Source organism: Vipera ursinii (genome assembly GCF_947247035.1).
Source record: "Vipera ursinii genome assembly, chromosome: Z".
Classification (NCBI taxonomy): Eukaryota; Metazoa; Chordata; class Lepidosauria; order Squamata; family Viperidae; genus Vipera; species Vipera ursinii.
The window spans coordinates 28,632,363-28,640,559 of record NC_139517.1 but is presented as its reverse complement, the minus strand read 5'-3'; positions in this window follow the sequence as shown (position 1 = coordinate 28,640,559).

Below are 8,197 nucleotides of genomic sequence, written 5' to 3'. Positions count from 1 at the left end.
AGAGGTAGAGAAGCACACACACAGAGAGAGAGAGAGAGAGAGAGAGACAGACAGACAGACCACGCGGGGGGGGCACACTCAGTCCCTAGGCACAAACACAGATATTTAAGGTACTCATCAAATATCTCCTTTTCAAGCAGCTGCTGTGGTGCAAAGGGAATCTCAGGGACCCCAAAGGGGGCAAAGGGCAGGAACAGAACCCCCAGACAAAATGGTCCAATATCAGCTGGTCTCAGTCTGTTGGCTGTTAGTTTTGGGCCCCAAATTGGGCACAAATTGTGCAGAGAGTTTGAGGGTCCCAAGCTGGAGTTTCATAAGAAAGATGCCAAACTGCTGCATGGAAAGGAGTTGGTTTCTTTCACAGGCAAGGAAGGATTGAAAGGTAGGCTACAAATGGGGTACAGATATCATATCTTTTTATGGAAAAGCAGATTTTTTCTGGGGCATGGAATTTGAGTAGGAATTTGTGATGTTTATCCTAATGAATGTGCAGTTTCAGTGGGAGACAGTTTTAATTAACTCAATCTATGTTATAGAGTCTCTTTGAAATGTGGATTAAGGTCTAGGTAATTTATTTGGGAAGTTATTTGGTAATTTATTTTCCCTTTTGCTATTTTTATATGATTAACTTAGTTTCAGCTTGATTGTCCATTATCTAGGGAGACTGAATTCTGTTAATGTTTAAGGTAAGATAGAGACAGTATAAGAAATATATTTTAATAAAAAAAATATTCACTACAGCATTCTTGGCCAATCATTGCTCAGTCCAAGCAATCCAATAGCTGAAAGCAGACACTGCCAGCAAAGCAATGCTTATTCTCTCCACCACAGACTATCTAATAACTAAATATAATGTCCCAGTCCAGATACCAGTATTTTTTTCAAATAATAAAGTGTTTTGGCTTTTCTTCATTAAAAACAAACAAGAAAGAAAAAAAATCAGAAAGGTTTCTGATGTTGATACTGGTTCTCTTCCCCTACCTCAACCAATACACATACAACCCACATATTCTAGTTTGCAAAAAGCATTTCTCCTGATAGGAAGCTGTAGAGATATTATTTCATCAGAGCTCTCTAAAAGAAAAAAAAAGTGCCTACATACAGACAAAAACCATTATAGAGCTATCCTTCCCTGAAATGAAATATTAAAAATTGGTTTTCAAAAACAGCTAGAGAACTGGGCAACATATTGCAACAGAATATTGCCAGCATTATGAAACGTTCATTGATAAGCATAGTTAAATTACCATGAAGTAGAGTTCAACATATATAGTATTTTTATAATATACTGTATATAGTACACAGTGAGTGTGGGGACACTGAATATAATAGAATTTTGGGTATTTGCCATTAAAGTCTGATCTTCACAATATAGATAAGTGAAAATGTGCATTGCAATGGCTTTAACCAAGATTTCTCAGGACCTCCAAAAAAAATTGTTGATGCTCACTAGGATTGAAAAAATTACAAACTGTTTCCAAAGAGTTTGGATACTAGCAGTCCATTGTCAGGCACACTACGTACAAAGAAGGCAATGCAACACCATTGTTACCTTCCAGGAGAGGTCAAACAATCAAGATCACATCCAAAGCAAAGTGTTTAATACTTCAGATGTCTCAAAAAATCCCAGGGTAATGCCTAAGGAACTAAAGGTTTCTCTTGGGTTGGGAAATGTCCATATTCATGAGACTACCATCAGAACAACACTGAACAATGGTATTCATAGCAGAGTTGCAAGGAGAAAAGACAGTACTCTCCAAAAAGAATGTCACTGCCAATCTATAGTGAGCAAAAACTCATGTGGATACACCAGAGAACAATTGGAAGAACGTTCTGTGGAGTGATGAGATCAAAATAGAACTTTTTGTCTTGTTGAAAACATTTAAGTTTGGCAAAAGGCAAATACTACATTCCAACTTAAGAACTTTATCCCGTCTGCAAAGCATAGTGGTGGCAGTATCATGTTTTGGGCCTGCTTTGTTTAAACCAAGATGGCTTGCCATCCTGGATTAATCCAGCAAATTGTACAGGGAAATGTTAGGGCATCTACCATGAACTGAAGCTCAAGAGAAAGTAGATCATGCAGTTCTACAATTAAAAAATAGTTAAAGCAGAAGAGCATTAATTTTTTGGAATGGCCAAGCCATTTCTATCATCCTATAGAAATATTATGGAAGGATCTGAAATGGGCAATTCTTATGAGAAAGCTATCAATATTCCTAAACTGAAGCTATTTTGTGAGGAGGAACAGGAGAAAATTTCTCCAAGCAAATGTACTGGACTGATCAAGAGTTATAAATTGATAACTGATAAAACAATTACATTTAGCTTATATTTTACACGTTATACATCATATAGAAATTGCGATAGTGTGATAGTTTTATTGCATGAAGTCATAGAAAATGAAGTTCTTTGTGTAGTAAACAGCCATTTAATGAGCCTGCAGTGAAATAAGTATTCACACAGAATGTTGAATAACTGATGTTTACCTGGGAAACATTAATCTTCTGTGATATAAGATATGTGCTTACTATGATTCAGGGATTTTTTCCCCCCAGGCATCTGTGTTATGTTTCTGATTTGTGTTGAAAACTTCTAAACTAAAGAATCAGGACAAGAACAGACAAGGAAAATATCCAAGAGTTGTATGGGCCAGCTTAATTGCTAAGAGATTCACTTAAACAGCACTGGCCAAGTACATAAGCACAAAAAGGAGATTATCAAAATAACTAAATAAATAAATAATCTGAAAATTTAGCCAAATGCTGCAGTAAATCTGACCATCTGAATCAACATAGCAGATAATAATCCCAATGATTAATTGTCAGAAACAACATTCCATGGTTTTAAGATATAACATGGATTTTTTTTAAAAAAGCAATGCAAATATACTTCTATAAATTTATCTGCATTTTAATAAAAAGGGGGGATGTTGTAGAAATTCTTATCAGAATCAAAAATTCTATGAAACCTGTTTACATAACAAGCATAAATTTCTATGTGTGTATTTATGTTAGAATAATAATAGAATTATAGAGTAATAATAATGAACAGTCTTTGGAAATTCAATTGGTGTCTGGCATTGTAGCATAAGTTCTTGCCTAAAACGGAGTCTTTACTTTGCTTTCAGGTGAATAAGTTCTATATATATTTTTCTAAGATCAGAGATTGGCTTTCTTCTGTTGTTTTCAACCACAAGAATGATATTAATATAATAAGAATCAAAGGTTTTGGAATGTCTCCCAGTCAAGAACATTGTGCATCTGTTGGGTTCCTAGAAGACCGGATAAGAAATATTACTGGAGTTATTTGTTTTAACTTAGTCTGAAAGGCAACATCCAGTCCTCATCTGATTTAAGTGTTTTCATTTGCAGGAAAATTATGCCTAAATTTGGCAATCAAATTCCTATCCATTATTCAATCCAGCATTATTTTCGGTTTGAAGGGACCTCTAGTGTTCTTTTAAGGACATCTACAAATCATTGTGGAAATGTTAACGCTTACAAAAATGCTCTATGTGCTATACAGTACTACTGTAGATAAGTCTTTTCAATACTTATCATATTTCTTTAAGCCATGCTTTAGGGTTGAAGGGGGGCGCGGTGTCTAGGGGACCCAAGAAAAACGTGCCTGAAAAATCTGGGTGTGCGTCTTCAACAGACAATTCCTGATTATTTGCAATTGACTTTCACTGCTACAAAAGAATCTGTTCCATACTTGCAATGAATACCAGAAGACAGATAATTCAGCAGGTGAGGTCAAAAGAGAAATTAGATGCAATCTCTATTCTCCATCCACGTGTTCATGAAATGTCTGGAAAACGCTCCATTATGTCGGCGCAGTAGTACAAATATAGGAAGTTGTTTCTTGTCATGAAGCCTGAAGTGACGTCAAGACCAATCCGTCTCTGACTGGTGCAGATATGTTGAGCAATGGGCACTGTAGTCCGGCAGCTCTGAAGAAGCCGGCTGAGGAAGGCTATTTCAGACCTAGTTGTCTGGCAGGAAGACTTTCATTTCCCTGGTCCTAGTTTTTAAGATGAAAGGAACGCCTGCTTCAAAATGCAAGAACACCATGATTTGATGAAAGCAGGCACGGAAGAGGCCATTTGGCGCCCTCTGGAAAAACAAGCCTTCTTCTCATGAATTATTATTCATATGGGAAAGGCAGCCAGTCAACTCCGCCATTCTAAATCAAAAGCACACGACAAGCCAACATCCTCCGGGCCTTGAGGAGAGCGACCCTGTTTATTATTTATGAGCGGGGCGGGGCTAAGTAGGAGGGCGGGAGATTTCCGTAAGACCGTGCAATTGTACGAGGCTCAATGAAGGCGGGGTGGGGGTTGGGAGCGGGAAATTTACAACTCGCAATATAAAGGAGAATTAATAACACATTTTACTATTTCAGATGAATTATTGTTGAGAGAAATAACGTTCCTGTGGTAAATAAATGTCCGCAGTTGCGTGAATATTCAATCCCAGGATTTTCAGTATGAGGCCATTCTTTTTAACAAAACCTTTGTATTTAGGCACATAACATTCTGGAAGCCTTTGAAGATGAAAAGTGAGATGCCTATGATTTCAAAGAAGAAATTCATTATTCTGAGCATCTCTTGAATAGAAACAAAATGAACATTCTACAAGAAAAGAGGATACTTAACATGTATGGGAAAACAGTCTAAATTTCTCAGTGATATTTTATTCATTGTATTTCTAAGAGGAAGTAAATGATCCAATGTGTTGCAAATAATCACAGAATAACATAAAAATGACGAGGTTGTAGGAGAGGAGGTTTTTTATGAAAATATTGCTTCTTTATTTCTTTTTAGTGCTATATAACAATTCATTAATTCTGAATTAAAGATTGTGCTTGGGGATTCTGAGTTACATGCTATGAAAAAACAAACTTCACATTTTAATTAACCCTGTTAAGTTCATAATACTTTAATTATCAGAGAAGCATACTTTTATAATTCTGGTTAGAAAATGCAGATTGTTTAAAATATTATAGAGGAATTTGGATGTAAATTGGTTCAATATATATTAAAATTTTAAGATAATCCACTATGTTCCTCTCCCCTATTTCAGAAGTTATGTGTTTTTGCCTCATACAAATTAATGAACCACATTCCACCCTGAGGGAGAGCTTTCAAAGTAAGATTAAAATAACAATGCTAAAATATTTGTGTATATTATATACATTCCATTATATTTGGTGATGCTGATATTTTCTCTCATTTTACCTGCCCAATTTTCTTGGTAGGGCTGAAAAATAACCTATGGTTTGTGAACACTGCTAAATTTAGTCTCTCTCAAAAAAAAAGGAAAGCTCATTTTAGAGGCAAAAACCAATTTTTGGGATGATGCTGTAGCAGGAACTGCAATATATAATACCAACCAAGTGTTCTAATATATATGTATATCCCAAACAGAAACAAATTGAAAATGAAAAAATGCCCCTTTTAAGTATGAACAGAATAACCAAATTTTAACCTTATAAGACTAGCTCATTTCTCAAATAACTTTTTTAAAAAACCAAATGTGACAGTGACATCTTTTCCTATTGATTGTCCTGAACAGTTTTATCAGCAATCTTCAATATTTGCTATAATATCTTTCATCAATTATTGGAGAGCCAAAGAGGGGAATAGCATTTGACAATACATCCATTCTAACAGATAAATTCCACAAAAATGGGGATAAAAGACTACCTCATGCAATGGGAGTTAATCAATATAGAGCTGCAAGGTTTCATCTCAAAATATAATGCAGGGAGATAATATTTGAAAATTTGTAGTTCAGTATTACCTGTAAATTAATGATATTCCCTTATGTCTTTTTTAAATCTTGACAAGGTGGTGGAAACTTTAAACAGCTTTTTGGGTATCAACAATGAGCAGAATGAAACCTGGTAAACAGAAACAGAAGATCAAGCCACCTGACACTGAGACTTTAATGGTAGGTGGCCTGGTCTCTCTCTCTCTCTCTCTCTCTCTCTCTCTCTCTCTCTCTCTCTCTCTCTCTCTCTCTCTCTCACACACACACACACACACACACACACACACACACACACACTGGGGGGGGCAGCTAAATAGCTAAAATACTTCATATATATGTATACAGAACACACATATGACAGTGTGTCTAGTAGTTAAAGTGCTGCATTGGAATGGAGAGATGGATCATCTAGATCTCCCTTAGGTGTGGAACCTAACTTTGAATCAGTTATTGCTCTCAGTCCTGGACTGGTAAGTCAAAGAACATCTGTCTACTTAAGTGTATTAGACCAATGTGTTACATTACAGCCCATCTATAACCTTCAATGAAGATGCCTTCATCCTGCAATCAGTTTATTTAAGATTCAATTGAAGATTTATCAGATTAATAGTAATATTGTTGTTAATAATAATAATATTAATAATATAATATAATAATATAATCATCATCATCATCCTTGGTTAGGACTTGAACTGTTAAGTTTTTATCAGTCCCAGATTGTGAATTGAATTGAAGATATTAATAATAACAACAACAACAACAGAAAATTAATGCAAAGATCGATGGCACAATGGAAGACACATTTGCAGGTCAATGGTGAAAGACTAGGAGAGGTTAATATCAAGAGAGGAATATTTCAAGGAGATTCATTATCACCACTATTATTTGTTATTGCACTGTTTCCTCTGTCAACAATACTGAATAACTCAGGACATGGCTATCAAACATCAAAAACATCTGCCAGACTATCCCACCTCCTTTATATGGATGATCTGAAGCTGTATGGAAAAACATCATCTGACATAGAATCGCTGCTGAACACTATCCGTATATATAGCCAAGATATTGCGATGGAGTTTGGCTCGGACAAATGTGCCACACTTACTCTCAAATAAGGAAAAATAGTGAAAACTGAAGGAATAAAGATGCCCCACGAAAATAACATTAAGAGTCTGGATGAGGAAGATTACTACAAATACTTGGGTATCCTTCAAACTGACAACATCAAGTACACTGAAGTCATCAAGATACATCAAGACAGTGAAGAAGATCTTAAAGTCCAAACTCAATGGAGGAAATACCGTGAAGGCAATCAACACCTCAATTCCAGTCATTAGATATAGTGCTGGAATAGTGGATTGGACTCAAGCAGAACTAAAAGCAATGGATAGGAAGACCAGAAAAATAATGACAATGAATCATGCCCTTCATCCACGCAGTGACATTGACAGACTTTATCTACCAAGGCAAATAGGTGGGCGTGGAATGCTGCAAGTACATCAGATGTTTGAAGAAGTAAAAATGGCTTTGGAAGAATATCTGAAGGACAATGATGAAGATGCACTGAAATCAGTATATCAGGAAGGCTTACTGACTACTGGAGAGACCAAACTGGCCTATAAGAAAAACCAAATGAAGAACAGAATAGAAGCAGGGGAAGGCAAAGCACTACATGGCCAGTATATTTAAAAAATAGCTGGGAAAGCAGATAATAACAAGATCTGGCAATGGCTAAGAGCAAGAAAGTTGAAGAAAGAGACCGAGGGACTAATTCTAGCTGTACAAGACCAAGCCTTAAGAACAAATGCATACAAAGTCAAAATTGAGAAAACAGCAACAGACAGTAAGTGCCACCTATGCAAAAAAGCTGAAGAAACAGTGGACCACCTGGTAAGCTGCTGAAAGAAGATCGCACAGACTGACTACAAGCAGCGGCATGACAAAGTAGCAACAATGGTGCATTGGAAGATCTGCAAGAAATATCATTTGCCTGTAAGCAAGAACTGGTGGGATCATAAAATAGAGAAAGTCATAGAAAATGATAAAGTTAAACTGCTCTGGGACTTCACAGACAAGCACCTGTAACATAACACCCCGGATTTAACAATTGTCGATAAGAAAGACAAAAAAGTCTGGATAGTGGACATGGCAGTGCCTGGAGACAGCAGAATAGATGAGAAAGAACTGGAGAAGATAACAAAATACAAAGACTTACAAATAGAAATAGAAATAGACTGTGGCAAAGGCAAGCAAGGGTAATACCAATAGTAATAGGTGCCTTGGGTGCAATCCCAAAACAACTGGAGCACCATTGGCATTGAACAATTTGCCATTAGTCAATTGCAAAAGGCGGCCTTACTAGGAACTGCTTCCATCCTGTGACAATATTTGTAATACCATCAAACATCCACATCTGCCTA